General features: G+C 39.5%; 1 protein-coding gene across 15 annotated transcripts in view; it reads right to left on the bottom strand.

Moving 5' to 3' along the window:
• The window catches only part of ATE1 (arginyltransferase 1), a 170,473-nt gene that overhangs the window by 131,055 nt on the left and 21,924 nt on the right, over positions 1-17,494 (bottom strand). The gene's annotated exons all lie outside the window — the stretch shown is intronic.

A 17,494-nucleotide genomic window follows, 5' to 3' on the forward strand; every position in this document is an offset into this window, starting at 1 on the left:
CTGTCACACTTACATAACTAGCAGTCCGTTATCAAGCTGCTCCAAAATATCCGATACTCAAAGACAAAACCCCAGAAGAGAACAAGAAGGTCAAAATGAGGATGCAAAACAGAATGTTTACATCCCCAACTCTCAGAGTATTTATTCTAAGCTCCATTTTCCGTTTTCCTCCTGACTACTACTTCACTAACAATAAACTTAGCCATCTAGTTTCCAAGCCAATAATTAATATTTCCACTCCTCCCTTATACCTGCTCTACTTTTCCTTAATACTTATCCCCTGCTAACCTACTATATCATTTACCAATTTATTACGCTTATAGTTTAAAGGACTGTCTCTGACCACCTACTCCCACCTCTGAATGTGGGCCCCACAAGAGCAAGGGATCTTCCTGTGACTAACTCACTCATTTGCTAACTGTACCAGGTGCTTCTGGAAGAGCACGTGGCACACAGAAGTGCTGAATAAACATTTTAACAAAACATCAAGAAAAAAATTATTTTTTAAATTTTAAAATTTTTTTTTAAAAATCAAGAAACCACAAATTCGAAAGAAAAAGAATGATCAAACTAGACAAACTAATACAGTTAACGACCGACAGCAAAAAAAAGGAAGAAAAGGAAGTAAAAAAAAAAAAAGGGAAGAAAGATTAAAACAGAGAAACACTTGAGAGTAAAAAGGAGTCCTCGAGGGCATGTGCCACAGCAAACACGGCAAGCATAGAACGTTTCGGAGGGACTATAAGAACCACTAACAACAGGCAAGTCCTGCTCAGTATCCTGTGTGAGAAGGCAGGTAAAAACACCATACATTTGGGAAAGGAGATCATTTTAACTGATTAGAGTACATAAAACCTTAGCAACAAAAATGTTCTAATTATTGGAAAATCTGCTTATGCTGAACGTTTCATTCACTGATGTCAGTTATTCTCTATAAATTGAATACTTGGGCCCATTTTCACTTTTTCATAAATGAGCACCATGGTCTAGCATAAAAAACACGGAAACTTGCAGACACTGCTCTGCCTCTAACCACTACGTTATCTTGGACAACCTTCTTTAATTCTCTACTTAAGAGAATTTACACAATCAGTAAGGTCTTTCATTTCTAATGTCGTATAATACTATGATTTTATAATCTGAGATAAAATTTAAAGAAAAAATGTTTTTATTTAAGATTCATTTATTTTAGGGAGAGAAAGCAAGAGAGACAGAGTGCAGGGGAGAGGGGCAAAAGGAGAGGGAAAGGGGGAGAGAGAGAGAGAGAGAGAGAGAGAGAGAGAGAGAATGAGAGAATATCAAGCATATTCCCCACTGAGCACAGAGCCCGATATGGAGCTCAATTTAGGACCCTGAGACCAGGACCTGAGCCAAAAGCAAGAGTCGGACACTTAATCAACTGAGCCACCCAGGCACTCCTTCAGGGAAAACATTCTTAGTGATAGCTGTAACTCCACCCCTTTGCATCTACCCTCAAATTAATAATATCCTGGGATATAATCATGCCTCTGTACTAATATATTTAGGTAAGTGATTCAAAAGCTTTAGTAATGTAACTACTACTAATGAAAAATGTCTTGAAACAAACTTAAGACACACTACAATACTAAACTCCCTTTATTTAGGGGCTGTTCGTAAAAAAGTGACTTTTTTTAATTGATTGGACAAATAACCATCTAAGCCTTCTCCTTTATTCACTCAAGTTCTCCCGGCCTTAAAAATAAATAACAAATGGGGTGCCTGTGTGGCTCAGTGGGTTAAGCCTCTGCCTTCGGCTCAGGTCATGATCCCGGGGTCCTGGGATCGAGTCCCACATCGGGCTCTCTGCTCAACAGGGAGCCTGCTTCCTCCTCTCTCTCTGCCTGCCTCTCTGCCTACTTGTGATCTCTGTCTGTCAAATAAATAAATAAAATCTTCAAAAAAAAAAAAAAAAGAATTGGGAGTGTGACCTTTAAATAAATAAATAAATAAATGAATAACAAATATTTCAAAATGCTGAGAACTTGCCATCATTCAAATTCTGTATTCAAATTATGTAACAGTTCTTATAAAATAGTACATGCCTATACATGAGTGTCTGATTTCTCTACATAATTGAAGAAAAATGTCAGTCTGATACAGTGAATACTTTTCTAAACATAAGTTATTATTTTCATAGACAAAGAGAAAAACTATTAAGAGAAAACGGTCAAGGACACCTGGATGGTTCAGTCAGCTTAAGGGTCTGCCTTCGGCTCAGATTATGATCCCGGGGTCCTCGGATCAAGTCCAGCACTAAGCTCCCTGCTCAGTGGGGAATCTGTGTCTCCTTCTCCCTCTGCCACTCCCCCTGCTCATGCTCTCTCTCTCAAATAAATAAGACTTTTTTTAAAAAATGGTTAATGGCTCCTTTGCGTTAAGTTCCAGGAAATATTTAACTCTCTAAGAAGCAAAGACTCATTTATAATGACCATATTCAATGCCTCAATGCAAATTACTTCCAACAAACGGCAAAAGTTAAGCACTTAACCGAACCTCACGGGCAGCGAGCACACAACTTGCACAGCTGGCTCAGGGACAGCACGGAGCTAGGATGTGGACCTAGACCGCCACCTCGTGGCGTCAGTAAGAAAACAATCCAGTGTTGAAACCTTTCTCTGCTCCATGGGGTCAGCATGGACCCATCACTACCAACTCCCCTTCTCTTCATCACACTGTCGAAACATATATGCCTGAATGAAGATAACGCTCCCCAAAATAAGGATTCTTCAGAAGAATTCTTCTCCTTATATTTGAGACTCTCGTAGGAAGTTCTCTGAACTAATTTAGAAAACGGCTTTCCAGGAAAGCACCGTAGTTTGAACCAACCTCAGTCCTAAGTTTTAAATTAATACAAGACCCCCTGATGGAATCAGCAAACAAAAAAAGGTATTTGTAGGTAAAAGGGCATAATTTCTAGAGCCTGTTTTTGGAAAACCCAACGAACAACAAGTGGTAAGGGGGGGATCAAGGCTGTGGGGACAATGTTGTCGCCCAGCGGTGGGCGCACAGGGGTTCACCATACTGTCTTTATCCTATGAATACTTGAAATTTTCAACTTTAAACTGTTTTAAAAATAAATCATATTTACTTATTAATCTGAGGGCTATGTCTTTCAAGTAATATGTGAGCTTCTTTAAAAAAAAAAAAAAGCCTCTTAACCTAAAACTCAAAAAAAAAAAAATTAGTCATCTTTTTAAGAAGTTTTTTAAAGGTTTCCTTAAAAAACAATAAATGGTAACACTGTGAATGTCCTGATTACCTACAATCAAACAGAGAAAAACTCTCCTGATGTTATTCACTTGGGTACTTATGGCCTAGCATAACATTTGCACTTCTTTCATCCACACAGTGTGCTGTGTCATAAACAATCTGAACAAAAGCAAAGACGGTGTGCTGTGTAATTAAGCCAAAGGGTGGCTCTAGTGCTGACGAAGACACCAAGCAGGTGAGACACTATTTTCATCTTCCACTATACTTTCTTTTTACTAACTTGTGAATGTATGACATAGAGGGAAGAATGAAGGGGTGCCTTCCTTGGTGGTGCAGGTGACTAAGCCACCGACTCCTGACTCGGCTCAGGTCATGATCTTGTGAGCTCAAGCCCTGCATTGGGCTTTATGCTCAACGTGCAGTCTGCTTAAGACTCTCTCTCCCTCTCCCTTTGCTCCTCTCTCTGTACACGCACTGTCGCTCTCTCATTCTCTCTCTAAAAATACATCGTTTAAAAAAAAAAAAAAAGGAAGGATGAAAACACAGAACAGGGGTGATCATGAAGCCTGAGAACTGTGTTAAATCAGATAGAGAATGGTACGCTCACAAAAGGAAACACTTTCGCGATCTTTGATAGGAACTTATTAAAAGCAGGCCGGTGTTAAACTGCCAACAACAAAGCCAGGAACAAGCAGTTTAAGAAGGGTTCTAGTCACTACCACAGAAGGAAAACAAAGTCAGAGAGACCATGATCCATGGGCAGCAGCTCCCCAATCCCTTACTCTAGCCGCAGGGACAGCAGGCAATGAATAGGGCTACACAGTAATGATGCTACCAGAAGGCCCCTTCTGCTTGACACTGGGTGTGCTTCAGTATGTGACCACACAGTGACTTATAAGCAAATCACACAAGCCAGGCTTACTTTCTATATTCCCTAACTCTGCCTCAGGTAAAAGACTCAACCTCATTCATAATCAATCAATCAATAAGTAAATGGAAAAGTAGGAATATGTAGTTCTCTTAAAATTTAAGTAAAAATTCTTTTAATTCTATAACAATGTGACTGTGAGATTATGTACACATACATACAAATATATATACACACAAGTCACACGTTTATTCCACAGTGAAGGGGAGAGGGCAAGTAGAAGTCTACTTCTTTAGTGCAAATGGAACACTTCATAAAGACCAGTTAGACCAGATCTTATTTCCTGCTGCTTAAATATTTTATTAAGGTAAGAACCTGGGTTCAGTCACTAAATCTATCAGAGCAGATTCATATTCCTACTGAGAAAAAAGTTATGGGTCATACAAAAGGCTGTTGGTTAGAAAGATAACCTTGAAACCTCAGAATTTACACTTCTAAGAACCTTCCTAGTTACTCATGGCAATCAAGTGATGTCCTCTCTGTCACATCCACTTGACTGCTCCTCCCGTTCATTTTCCTGTTGCCAGGAGCATCCGTCGGCCACCTGTTCCCCAAAACTGTATAAAGTAGAAATGCAAAACCCAATTCTCTCTAAACATTTCAGCCTATGATTGTAAAATAAGACACTTCCTCTAACATCTTCCCAAGAATTTCAAAATTAAGCAGGGGTATATTTCTCATCTGTCATCAAAAAACCAAAAGTCTGGTACCATACTCTGTAGGGTATGCTGTGGAGTAAGGCCCTCCTGTAAGCTGTCGTGCAGAAGGGGACAACATCTGGGAAGCGAATTTGGCAAAATCTAGAAACACTGTATGAACTTCTGCCTACTGATGCACTCTATGAAATCAACCATAAAAGCACACCTCTACACACACATAATGACAAAATTATACGACCTATAGCATCACAAAATTAGAAATAACCTAGGGGCACCTGGTGACTCAGTCAGTTGAGCGTCTGACTCGTGATTTTGGCTCGAGTCATGATCTCGTGGGTCCTGGGACTGAGCCCCCCGTGTTGGGCTCCGCACTCCGTAGGGGAGTCTGCTTGGGATTCTCTCTCTGCCCCTCTCCCCACTCAAATGCTCTCCCTCTCTAAATCTTTAAAAAAAAAAAAAGAAGAGAAAAGAAAAGAAATAACTTAAAAGTCCATTAGCAAGAGACCACTTCAATAAACTACAGCACATCCTTTCACAAAAGCATGTAGCTGAAATAACGAAGAATTAGGGTTCTCTATGAGATGCTAGGACTATGACCTTGGGTATACTTTTAGGGAAAAAAGAAAGGTGCCCAAAAGTGTACACAGGATGTTTTTCTTTGTGAAAATGAGAAAAATAAGATTATTCATATGTATTTTTTTATTTTTGCAAAACCAAACAAAACACCAAAAGGATAAACCAGAAACTCATCAAAATGTTTATTACTGGGGGCACCTAGGCGGCTCAGTGGGTTAAGCCATTGCCTTCAGCTCAGGTCATGATCTCAGGGTCCTGGGATTGAGCCCCACATCGGCTGATGTGGGGCTGCTCAGCAGGGAGCAGGGAGACTGCTTCCCCCTCTCTCTCTGCCTGCCTCTCTGCTTACTTGTGATCTCTCGCTCTGTCAAATAAATGAAATCTTTTTTAAAAAAAAAGTTATTACTGGAGGACAGGGTACAGGCTGGAGGAGACATGGAAAGAAGACTTCTCTGACTGGAACTTTTTGGGTGACTCTGGAACCACATAAATGCATCACCTATTAAAACACTAAAATTAAGAATTAAACCTCATATTCAAAACAACTGAATAAATGACCATAAGTCAGTCTAGTATCACAACCACATAAGAGAATAAAATTATTCCATGCAACTTCTGAATATAGTATTCTGATGGAACATCTGAATGGGATTATGTCCTAAGGGCAAAAAAGAATCACAAAAGAATCATAAACCGCATTTATCAGCTATCATTAGTACTGTTATTGATACTGCAATATTGAATCTACTTTATGTATATCATAATACAAACCAAGTTCATAAATATGCTAATGTAATCAAGAAACACAAAAAAGAGAAACAAACATAAAATCAGAAAAGATAATACCACGTGTTAAATTTGAATTAGAAAGATCAACATAAATTCATACTATCTAATTCTTCTTGGTCTCTAAATTCAATCTTCATTACAAGGAACATAGGCTTCTTGGAAAACCGGCTGGCAGATTCCAAGACTGCATTGGGAAATGCATAAGATGAGGCTGGGGTAGCATTCTGTTCTAGAAAGCATGAAGGCTCTCAATATTAAAGGAGCTGATCAGAGGACAGAGGGGTTGTCTTGATGGAATGTGAACGGAGCAAACCTGGAACTGTTTGAGCATCAGAAAGAATAATGACTGTGACTACAAAGTACTGAAAAAAATATATATCCAGAAGTTTTGTAGTGGGGTAAAAAAAAAAAAAAAAGAGAGGGAGGGAAACTAATTTGTCACTAGCTCCTTTCTCCAAAATTTGTAATTAAGGTGAAAGAATTCAGCATTTACCTTGCCTTCTTAGGAGAAACTACAGGTTATCTTCGATTGATTAGGAAAATCTTCTCCAGCCTTTTTAACCAAGAATGGCTATTACTGCATGTATTACAAAAGAAAAGGGAATGCTAAGCAAATATCTGTTCAAAAAGCAACAGTGGAATGATGGACCCAAAGATCACCAACAGACACTAACACCATTACCTAAAAGGCTGTTGAAGAAAGGGCATTCCCCTGTGCTGTAATACCCTCTATAGATTACTTGCTAATCACAAAGGGGACATCTTATCCTTAAAATGAAGAGATCTAGAGGTCACCACCTTAACAGGCTGTTCAAAATTAGCACCTTCAATACCGAGACATGCCATCATTCCTTATCTGCTGACATAATATGATGTACAAAAAATTACCTAATGAATTGCCTATGAATTAAACATGCCAAAATTATTTTACCTGAATCTAATCAAGATTTAGACTTAATTTTTAGTCTGTAGGAGATTGGAGCCACAAAGGAATAAGTTAAATTAGACCAGGAGGAAAGATTCCGACAAACACAGAATTTGGGACATCCTATAAGACAACTGGCCTGGACTTTCAAGACCCAATGCCACGTACTGCCATTGTAAGAAATAAAACCAGCACCCTAATTAAGGCATAAAAATACGACTCTACACTAAAAGGAATTGGAACTCCTCAAAGAAAAGGCAGATTCCAAATCTGGAAGGAAAAGCTACAACATGAGTCTAGAACGTCCTTATCTTGCACCAGATAAAAAGCAAATTCTTGACTAATGGGGTCATAGCATAAGGTCATAAGGGGAATCCTTGTGGCCAAATTTGGGATAATTTAAGCATTTAAAAAATTATGGCAATGGATTATAATAATTTAAAGGTTTTTTTTAAATTCCATAAGCCCACAGACATACCAAAAGGAAAAAAGATGGTGGGGGGAGTGCATGGGGAGCTAATGATCTTTTTTACAGCAAATATGCAATTTCAGATCATAAATGAGGTCATAGGGATGCCTGGGTGGCTCAGTGGGTTAAGCGTCTGTCTGCGGCTCAGGTCATGATCCCCGGGTCCCGAGACTGAGCCCTACGTCAAGATCCTGGCTCAGCGGGGAGCCTGCTTCTCCCCTTTCCTGCTGCTTCCCCACCCTCCACGAGCTTGCGCTCTATCTCGCTCTGTCAAATAAATAAATAAAATAGTATTAAAATAAACAAGGTCATAAGAGAATGTAATTCAATTTGATAAATCACCAATCGGCAGCTTCTCCCACCTTCCCATAACTGATTCAGGTCTGGATCACCAAAGGACATTTAAAAAATTGGCTGATAGACGGTTGGGAAAGAGTTATTCAAAATGTCTCAAAAACATCATCTCACAGATTACTTGATGGTACCTCGCGTTTTACAACAGAAGGATCTACTTAGAAAGGTGAAAATGTCACTCAACACTGAAGAGATCTGGGGGCACCTGGGTGGCTCAATCAATTGAGCATCTAACTCTTGGGTTTGGCTCAGGTCATGCTCTCAGGGTCCGGAGACTGGGCCCCATGCAGGCTCCGCACTCAGCGGGGAGCCTGCCTACGATTCTCTTCTGCGTCCCCTGCTCCTCCCCAACCCCACTCACTCACTCAATCACTCTCTCCCAAATAAATCTTAAAAAAAATAAATAAAGGGATCCTGTGGCTTCCATCCAATCAACCGAGCAGACGTAGCATCACAAACAAGGGAAAACCTGACACCGTGTGCTGCCCGAGATGCGCTGCGGAGCCAAAACACTGGCACAGCGGCGAGAGCAAACTGGTGCTCTCTGGAAGCTGGATGCCAGCATGTGCCGTGACACAGCCGCTCCACGGCAACACGCCATGTTCACTAGAAGACGGGTACCAGGACGGACCGGCGCCGCTCTCGGCACGGTAGCCCCGAATTCCCCCAATTCCCATCAACAGCAGTCGTGGTGAACTACGGTACATTCACAAGTGGTACACCACACGGCAGTGAGACCGGACACACGATGACACAAACACAGATGAATCACACGAACATGCTGTTGAACAAAAGACCGAAAGCAAAGGAGGACACATACAGGACTCTATTTCCATCAAGCACGAAAGGGGCAGAACTAATGTGCAGGCTTACAAGTCAAGAGGGTAATGCCAGTGACTGGAAAAGGACAAAGGGGACTTCTGAGGGGCTGGCAACAGACAATTGCTTGATCTGAGAACGGATATACAAATGAGTTCAATTCACAAAAATTCACCTATCTGAACACTTCGATGTATTTTTCTGTATCAACATTATACTCCAATAGAAAGCTTTTTTTAAGTACGCATCACCCACACCTAAAAACATTTAAACTGAATCTAATCACTAGAAAACACTCAAATCCTGAATACAGGACATCCTACAGACAATCAGCCTAAGCTCTTTAAAAATGTCAGTCATAAGAAAGACTAAAGAAACAACAGCCATACTATAAACATAGGATAAATACAACAGTTCAGGAAATGCATGGATCCCGTATTTAAAAAACAAGCGAAAATACAAAAGTATTTTTGGTATAACTGGGAGTATCTGAACATGGATTATGATGTTACAGATTTCTGTTAATTTTTTAGGAATGATAAATACTGTGATTATGTAGGAAAATATACTTATTCTCAGGAGGCGCATGCTTAGTATTTTCAGGCGAAATGTTGTGATAACCACAACTTACTCTCAAACGGTTCAGATAAAAAAAAAGAGAGGAAGAAAGATAAAGCAAATCTGACAAAGTTGTTACCAACTAGTGAGCCCTGATGAACAGTATGTGGGTGTTCACTGTTATCTTTCAACTTTTCTGTTTGTAAATTTCAAAGTTTTACAGTAAAAAGTTGGGCAAAAAATGGTAATATCACAAAAAAAGCATTTAAAAAATAGCCTTTCTAGAATAAAAAATATAATAACGAAATAGAATATAAAAACCTAGGTTGGGGGCACCTGGGTAGCTCAGTCAGTCAAGCACCCAATTCTCGATTTTAGCTCAGGTCATGATCTCAGGGCTGTGTGCGGAGCATGAAGCCTGCTTGGGACCCTCCCTCCTCCCTCCCCCTCCCTCTGCCCCTCCTCCCTACTCAAATAAGCACATGCTCTCTTTCTTAAAAAAAAAAAAAAAAAAAAAAAAACAAGAAACCTAGATTGTGTACTCTTTTTTAAAAATGGGAAAATGTAAATAAATATAGAATTAGGTATTAGATGACATTTATAAATCACTGTTAATTTTCTTATATGTGCTAATGACATTGCATTTTGAGTAAATACATCTTATTTTTCAGAGATGCATGCTAAAGAACTTAGGAGTAAAATGTCACGTGTACAACGTAAATTAAAATGATCACACACAAAAAAGATGAGGCAAACATGGAAAAGTGACTATTATTGAATCTGGGTGATGAGTATATAGGTGGTCAGTATACTATTCTTTCTATTTCCTTTTTTTTTTTTTTCTATTTCCTTTTTGTTTGAAAGTCCATAAGAAACAATTCTGTCAGTGCCTCAAAAACGTGAAGAAACCATTATAGCTGTGAGTACAGTCTGTTTTTCAGTTGAGTTTAGAAAAGCTGATGTCAATTTTAATTATTCTAAGGGACCAATGGCACTTAAAAACATTAGATAACGGTGTTTTCTATATACAGTATCAATAAAATTCCAGCTAAGATCCCACGTTTATATACAAAATTCATGGTATTTTAAAAAACGAAGATTCATATATGCTGGTTTTATATTGTATTATACAAAAGATAGGTCACAAATTACACCCATCTGATTTTATTTATATTATGTTATTTTCTGAAAATCTGGTATCTATCTGAATGATTGAAAACAGGAATGGAAGCAAACATGTAGAGGTAATTCATCAAGGCCTTTACAATCTTAATACTTATGATTATGTGCTACTTCTCTAAGGATGTTACTAAAAAGAACTGACTTACTATTTTATATATCAAAGCAATCTATATTTATTTATCTTCTCATCAAATCTTTTAAAAAATTATCTACTTTTTGGGATGCTGAAATGATTATTTTATGGTTACCAATAGAGTTAAAATGGATTTTATGCACTGATATGATTGCTTGAAGTCTCCAAAGTTACTACACTGACTTGCACTTACTTTAAATGCTTTACAACTGTGAGAACAAAAAATGCATTTTCTTCAACACAAGTGAATTAGTTTCACCCATTACATTAACAAAACCACACCAGAGTGAGCTGCTGCACAGAGCCCTTAAAGCAAGTCAGAAGAACACTTGAACTTTTCAGAGGAGGACTTTTTTGGCTTCTTTTCCTGAATCCGAGCAGAAGAACACTGGCCATTTAATCATGCAGAAAACTGTACTGATATGCAAGGGGAAACTACTTCTGTACTGGGTAATGAATGAAATGGTTCCTTCAAAACAAAACACTGCACTTCAAGACTAGAAAGCAAAATACTATGCTCAGATCAGTTTCTCAAGGCAGCCAACCTTGCAGACAGAGTGTGCCTACTCTCTACCTGTAAGCAAGGGTTTTGCCAAATGAAGTAAGAATTTCTAGGATGAAACACACTAGGTGAAGGACCTCGTTGACAGCAGTGACCCTCTCCTTACATGGAACCATCTCCAAGGCAGCTCACAGCCTCGAATTCCCTATTAATTAGCCCCAAATTGAATTATGTTACCGAGAGAAAACCTGAGGTAGTGCTCCTGCCCACCACCCTGCTTATAAAGCAGGGGTATCACTCGGAGAGAAATGACCGTGTTCTCTCCTAACTCCAGAGTGGTGGCACAATGAGGCACCAGAGGGCAGGCCACAAAAATAGAGAATGACTCACCAATTCCCAAAGGAAGTAACTGTATTTGAAACAGTACGAGGGCAAGTTCAAGTCTAAGGGCGTTCTCAAAAATTTAGATTTTGGTGATAAGCAAAGAAGAGGAGACCAGCAGTTTCATGAGATGACGCGCCGAGCCACGGGCCCAGCTAACATAGCAGACAGAAGCAGAAGAGGCAGCTAGGAAGAGCCCTCTTGGGGTCACAACAAACTACAAAGAATGGCCTCAAAAACTGTCCCTGCAAAGGGGCACAAATTTTTTTTTTTTTAAAGATTTTATTTATTTATCAGAGAGAGAGAGGGGGAGAGAGCGAGCACAGGCACACAGAATGGCAGGCAGAGGCAGAGGGAGAAGCAGGCTCCCTGCTGAGCAAGGAGCCCGATGTAGGACTCGATCCCAGGACGCTGGGATCATGACCTGAGCCAAAGGCAGCTGCTTAACCAACTGAGCCACCCAAGCGTCCCAGGGGCACAAATTTAATTAAACCAGACTACAAAGCAATTTATGCTTTTATGGTTTTCAGGACACTGCTGAAAACCACAGAGCAACCAGCCAGCAATTGCTACAGCCTAAGAGCTGGGTCTGATAGCATAAGGGACAAACATCCTAACAACAGATCAGGGGAAGAGAAAGCAGAACACTGGGGAGACCACTAGCATCCCAAGGTAGCTGCAGTGCTCAAGGCTGAGACCTAGTGAGTGACAGCAGAGACCTCTCATACTTTACATAAATGGATACTCTCCTCTCTTCCTTACTAATTTTAAAACCAATTGTATAAAAGATTGTAATTATAATTACAATTGTAATTGTGCTGTTGGAATAATGACATACACATCTGGGGGCGCCTGGGTGGTTCAGTGGGTTAAAGCCTCTGCCTTCTGTCAGCCTCTGTCCTGGGATCGAGCCCCGCATTGGGCTCTCTGCTCTGTGGAGAGCCTGCTTTCTCCTCTCTCTGTCTACTTGTGATCTCTCTCTGTCAAATAAATAAATAAAATGTTTAAAAAAAAAAAAAAAAGAAATACATCTGATAACATCATCCTAAAGAAGGTAGATGGGAACAAAGCTGTAACACAATAAGGAAATTATACTAGATGGTAACTCCAATCCAGTCCTAGATATATTCCAAAGAGAAATGAGAATGTCCACATAACACCTGTACACAAATGTACACAGTATTTTTCAAAGGAAAAAAATGAAAGCCACCCAAATCCCCACTGATGGATGGAGAAACAAAATGTGGTATGAGGAACTATTATTCATTCATAAAAAAAAATAAATACTGGGATATGCCAAAATGTTAACGAACCTTGAAAACCCTATGCTGTGTGAAAGAGACCAGTGAACAAGAGACCACATACTGTGTGATTCCACTTGCATGAAATATCCAGATTAGGTAAATCCAGAGACAGAAAGTGAAATAGTCATTGCCTAGAGCTGGGACATTCAGGAAAAAATGAGGGACTACTGATGTAGGTATGGGCTTTCTTTTTGGGATGATGAAATCTGGCATTAGTGATGATGGTTGGCATAACTGTAAACGTACAAAAAAACACTGAATCATAGACTTTAAATGGGTGAATTATATCTCAATAAAGCTATTAAAAAAAAAAGCACAGTGCAGAGTCTTGACCTGCAAGATATTATTTTACATTTATTTCTTAGAAACTATATTCAGAGAGATGACAGACAAATCAGCTTATAATAAAAACAATATAATTTCCTCTGTCTCTGAAAACTGTATGAATTCAGATGTCAGACAAATAAAATGCTATGGCTGATCTCAAAGTCAAGGGACTTATCAAACCCAATACAGTATTTACCAAGCCATACTCACTTGTATGATATCAAAGACTATTCTGTCAAAATCATTTTCACCAGTAAAAATTTGCTGTAAGCATGTGACCCTATAAAACAGATCATTAAGGCAAAGCTGTTTGGCTCTAATAAAGAAATCCATTACATATTTCTATTTAAACACAAGGTCAAATCACATACCCAAAGTTCAGTACTACTGATGGCAGTGAATGTAAATTAAAAAGGTACAATTAACTGCATGCAAAAGGAAATACAAATCTGAATGGCTCAAATTAAAATTTACTTTAGAAGAATTTTAATTAAATGCCATGTTCAGGGGCACCTAGGTGGCTCAGTAGGTTAAAGCCTCTGCCTTTAGCTCAAGTCATGATCTCAGGTCCTAGGATCGAGCCCTGCATCTGGCTCTCTGCTCAGCGGGGAACCTGCTTCCTCCTCTCTCCCTCTGCCTGCCCCTCTGCCTACTTGTGATCTCTGTCAAATAAATAACTAAAATCTTAAAAAAAAAAAAAAAAAAGCCATGTTCACCTTTCTTTAAAAAATTTATACCACTTTTATAATATGGATTATTACCCTACAAATGCATCATTTACACCACCTATTAGAGTTGTCCCATAATATATAATAAAATATATTATTTTAGCTAGCTCACAGACAGAAGAATACAAAGCCTTTTTTAAATAGCGTCAATCAGGGTACCTGGGTGGTTCAGTTGGTTGAGCATCCAACTCTTGATCTCAGTTGAGATCCTGACCTCAGGGTTGTGAGTTCAAGCCCCACGGCAGCAGGTGGAGGAGTGTCTCTATCATACCTTAAGTATAAATACCGACCACCACCCTGGAGCCTCTCCAGATGCTAAATTCCAGATGCTCGTTTCTGATCAGTATCTTCCCACGGTCATTTGTTCCATAGGCTTCTCAAACTCCAACTGGCCAACACAGAACTCATTTTTCTGTCCCAAAACACACAAGTTCTTCTTCCTCTTGTATTTCTTATCTCATATAAGGTCATTATGATCTACCCGGTCATGCAAGCCAGAAAAGAAAAATCAATCTGGACTTGTCCCTCTCCTCCATTTCCAACTCCCAAACATCCTTCAAGTCAAACACCAAATCCTCATCAACTCTACCTAAAATGTAGCTGTTGTACCCTTCTCCATCCTCCTCCCACCAGTATGTCTTCAAGTCCATCATGCCTCATCAGATCTGCCTCAAGTCTCACGACTCTAAAACAAGACCCCCCGCAGACGCCTCCATCTGGCTAACACTACTGTGGGAACCACTCCTCTACTCTTCTGAAAACATGTGGTTCAAATAAGCACCTTCCTCCACCTAAGCTCTTGGGTGGGACATGTGATCCATACATGACCAGAGTCTGGATCCACATCTGGATCCACTGGATCCAGATCACAGTGACTGGTTCAGGGATAAGAACTTATCTCAGCTTAGGCCAATCAGTACCTTCCTCGGGACTTCTTACCCAAAAAAAAGTGCACATTATTTTTCGCTGACATCACTTGCTGTGAGAACAACGTACCTTAAACTGGCAGTATTCACCACTGCCACCACATGCCTGCTTCAGATTCCAGCCTCACAAAGAAAGCAAGCTGGGAGACCCAAGCAAGAGACACTACTGGTATTTTCCTGAGATCTAATGAAGCCAAAACTTCTTTGTTACATATGCAAAGAAATCCTTTCTTAAAATAAATTCCACTTTGGTTTCTGTTGCCTATCAAGACCTAACGCGTTTCTTAAAAATGAAGTGGAATTCTCTAGCTCCACTATCTAAAACCTTTCAATCATTCTTTATTACTACTAAGGTTAAAGTCCAAGACCTTAAGGTCTACAAATTCTGGACCCTTGATTATTTGATGGCATAATAATCAACTCTGGCACTGCAAGACACCATAAGCAAAGTAATAAATAAATAAATAAATAAATGACAAGCTACAGAGGAATATCTGCAACTTTTGCCCCAAAGGCTTAGGCTTTTAATATAGAAACAGTTTCTAAGAAATGGAAAGAAAAAAAGTATTCCTAGAAAAACAAGCAAAACTATGACCATGTGGTTCACAGAATATAAAACTCAAATGGATTTTAAACATAAGAAAACATGCTCAATTTCATTTATGATAAAAGGGATGAAAATTAAAATCACACAAATTTCATTTGCATATATATGGCAAAAACTCAAATTCTTACAAAATCTCAACGATCAAGGCCATGGAGGAACAAGCAGGCATTCACATAGATTGCTGGCTACAAAAGGGTACAAGCCCTGGGAAGAAAAATCTCTCTGGAGACTAAGTGACCCAGCAATCCGGAAGCTTATAACAAAGACAGTGACAAAAGGCAAACAGCTCCATGTACAAGGGTACTCACTGCAATACTACGCAAGGGTAAAAGACTAGAAATTGCCAAATGGCCACTAGTAAAGTCAGAATGAAGAAACCATTCTAGTACTCAGCAGCTAGAAAATGAAGATCTCTATATAGTTCTTTTTTTTCCTACACATTGTTCTTCTGTGACCTCCAAGTATACTACATTCATATAATAAACAGGGGGAAACGTGTGTGTATCTCAGTATATGTATATGTACTGGTATGTTGTAAAATCACACATACACAGAGACACATACACATGCACCCTATATACTCAGAAAGATCACACACAAGCACACACACAGATACTGCCTGTATATGTGCTTACATTTTCAAAAAGTATCAATAGAAGCAAAATTAATTATAAGATAAATGACCTAGTTTCTTTAAAAAATGCTATTAAAGGGGCACCTGGGTGGCTCAGTGGGTTAAGCCGCTGCCTTCAGCTCAGGTCATGATCTCAGGGTCCTGGGATCAAGTCCCGCATGGGGCTCTCTGCTCAGCAGGGAGCCTGCTTCCCTTCCTCTCTCTCTGCCTGCCTCTCTGCTTACTTGTGATCTCTCTCTATCAAATGAATAAATAAAATCTTTAAAAAAAAAATGCTATTAAAAACAAGAGGGAAAAAAAAAAAAACAAGAGGGAAATGTACTTTAAAGATGTTCAACCAAATGGGATGTATAGATCTTACATGAATCCCCATCAAAAAAACCAACTATAAAAAGACACTAAAAAAAAAAAAAAAAAAACTGAGACAACTAAAGAAAATTGAGTATGTACTGGGCATTAGATGGCATAATTTATTGTTAAGCTTGCTGGGCATGATTATGGTACTGCAGTTATATATTTTTAAAGTTTCTAACTTTTAATCTAGAGATTTCCCTTTAAAAAAAAAAAAAAAAAAAACAGGGGCGCCTGGGTGGCTCAGTGGGTTAAGCCTCTGCCTTTGGCTCAGGTCATGATCTCAGGGTCCTGGGATCCAGCCCCGCATCAGGCTCTCTGCTCAGCAGGGACTCTGCGTCCCCTCTCTCTCTGCCTGCCTCTCTGCCTACTTGTGATCTCTGTCAAATAAATAAAATCTTAAAAACAACACCAAAAAAAAAAAAAAAAACCACTGTTTATTATGTATTTGTCTCACAGAAGTGCCCAGGTATCATTTTAAATAATCCTTTATCTCTTGTATTTTTTGTCAACTGATTATTCCATCTAGAAGCTTATAATTCAGGTTCGATTTCTTCAGCAAGAATATTCCATAGGTGGCATTTTATACTTCTAACATAGAGCCCTGTTGCCAAGGATCCCATTCTCCTTTTTGGCCTGACAAACATTTACTTACTCTTTAAAGACTTTAAAGCACACCTCCTTCAGAAAACCTCCGTAACCTCCAGATGCATACTAAGCTGGCGCTCCCTATTTCCTCATTTAATAGCTAAACCGAACGGCACTGGAACTGCCTACCCCGCTGCCCCAGTCAGGCCATGAACGCTGTTAGCAATGGACTAGTGTGCAGGACCGGACTCCACAGCGAAGTTCCAGAAAGTAATCTATACCCAGTACACACATCAGATCATTGCCTGGTGTCATGGTCCAACCATTCATACCTGGTTAAGCAGGCAGCGCAAGGCCAGAATCTCCAGGTGATACAGGAAGTACTAATGTCCAGAATATCAAAGGGAGTTTTTGTACCTGGCAGACTCCTCACTATTTGTAAACACGATCTCCCACAGCTGCACGTCTCAATGGGGAACTTATGGAAGCACTTCCCAAACCGGAATGGGCATTCAAATTGCCC

The sequence above is a fragment of the Mustela nivalis genome (assembly GCF_964662115.1).
Source record: "Mustela nivalis genome assembly, chromosome: 2".
Taxonomy (NCBI): domain Eukaryota; kingdom Metazoa; phylum Chordata; class Mammalia; order Carnivora; family Mustelidae; genus Mustela; species Mustela nivalis.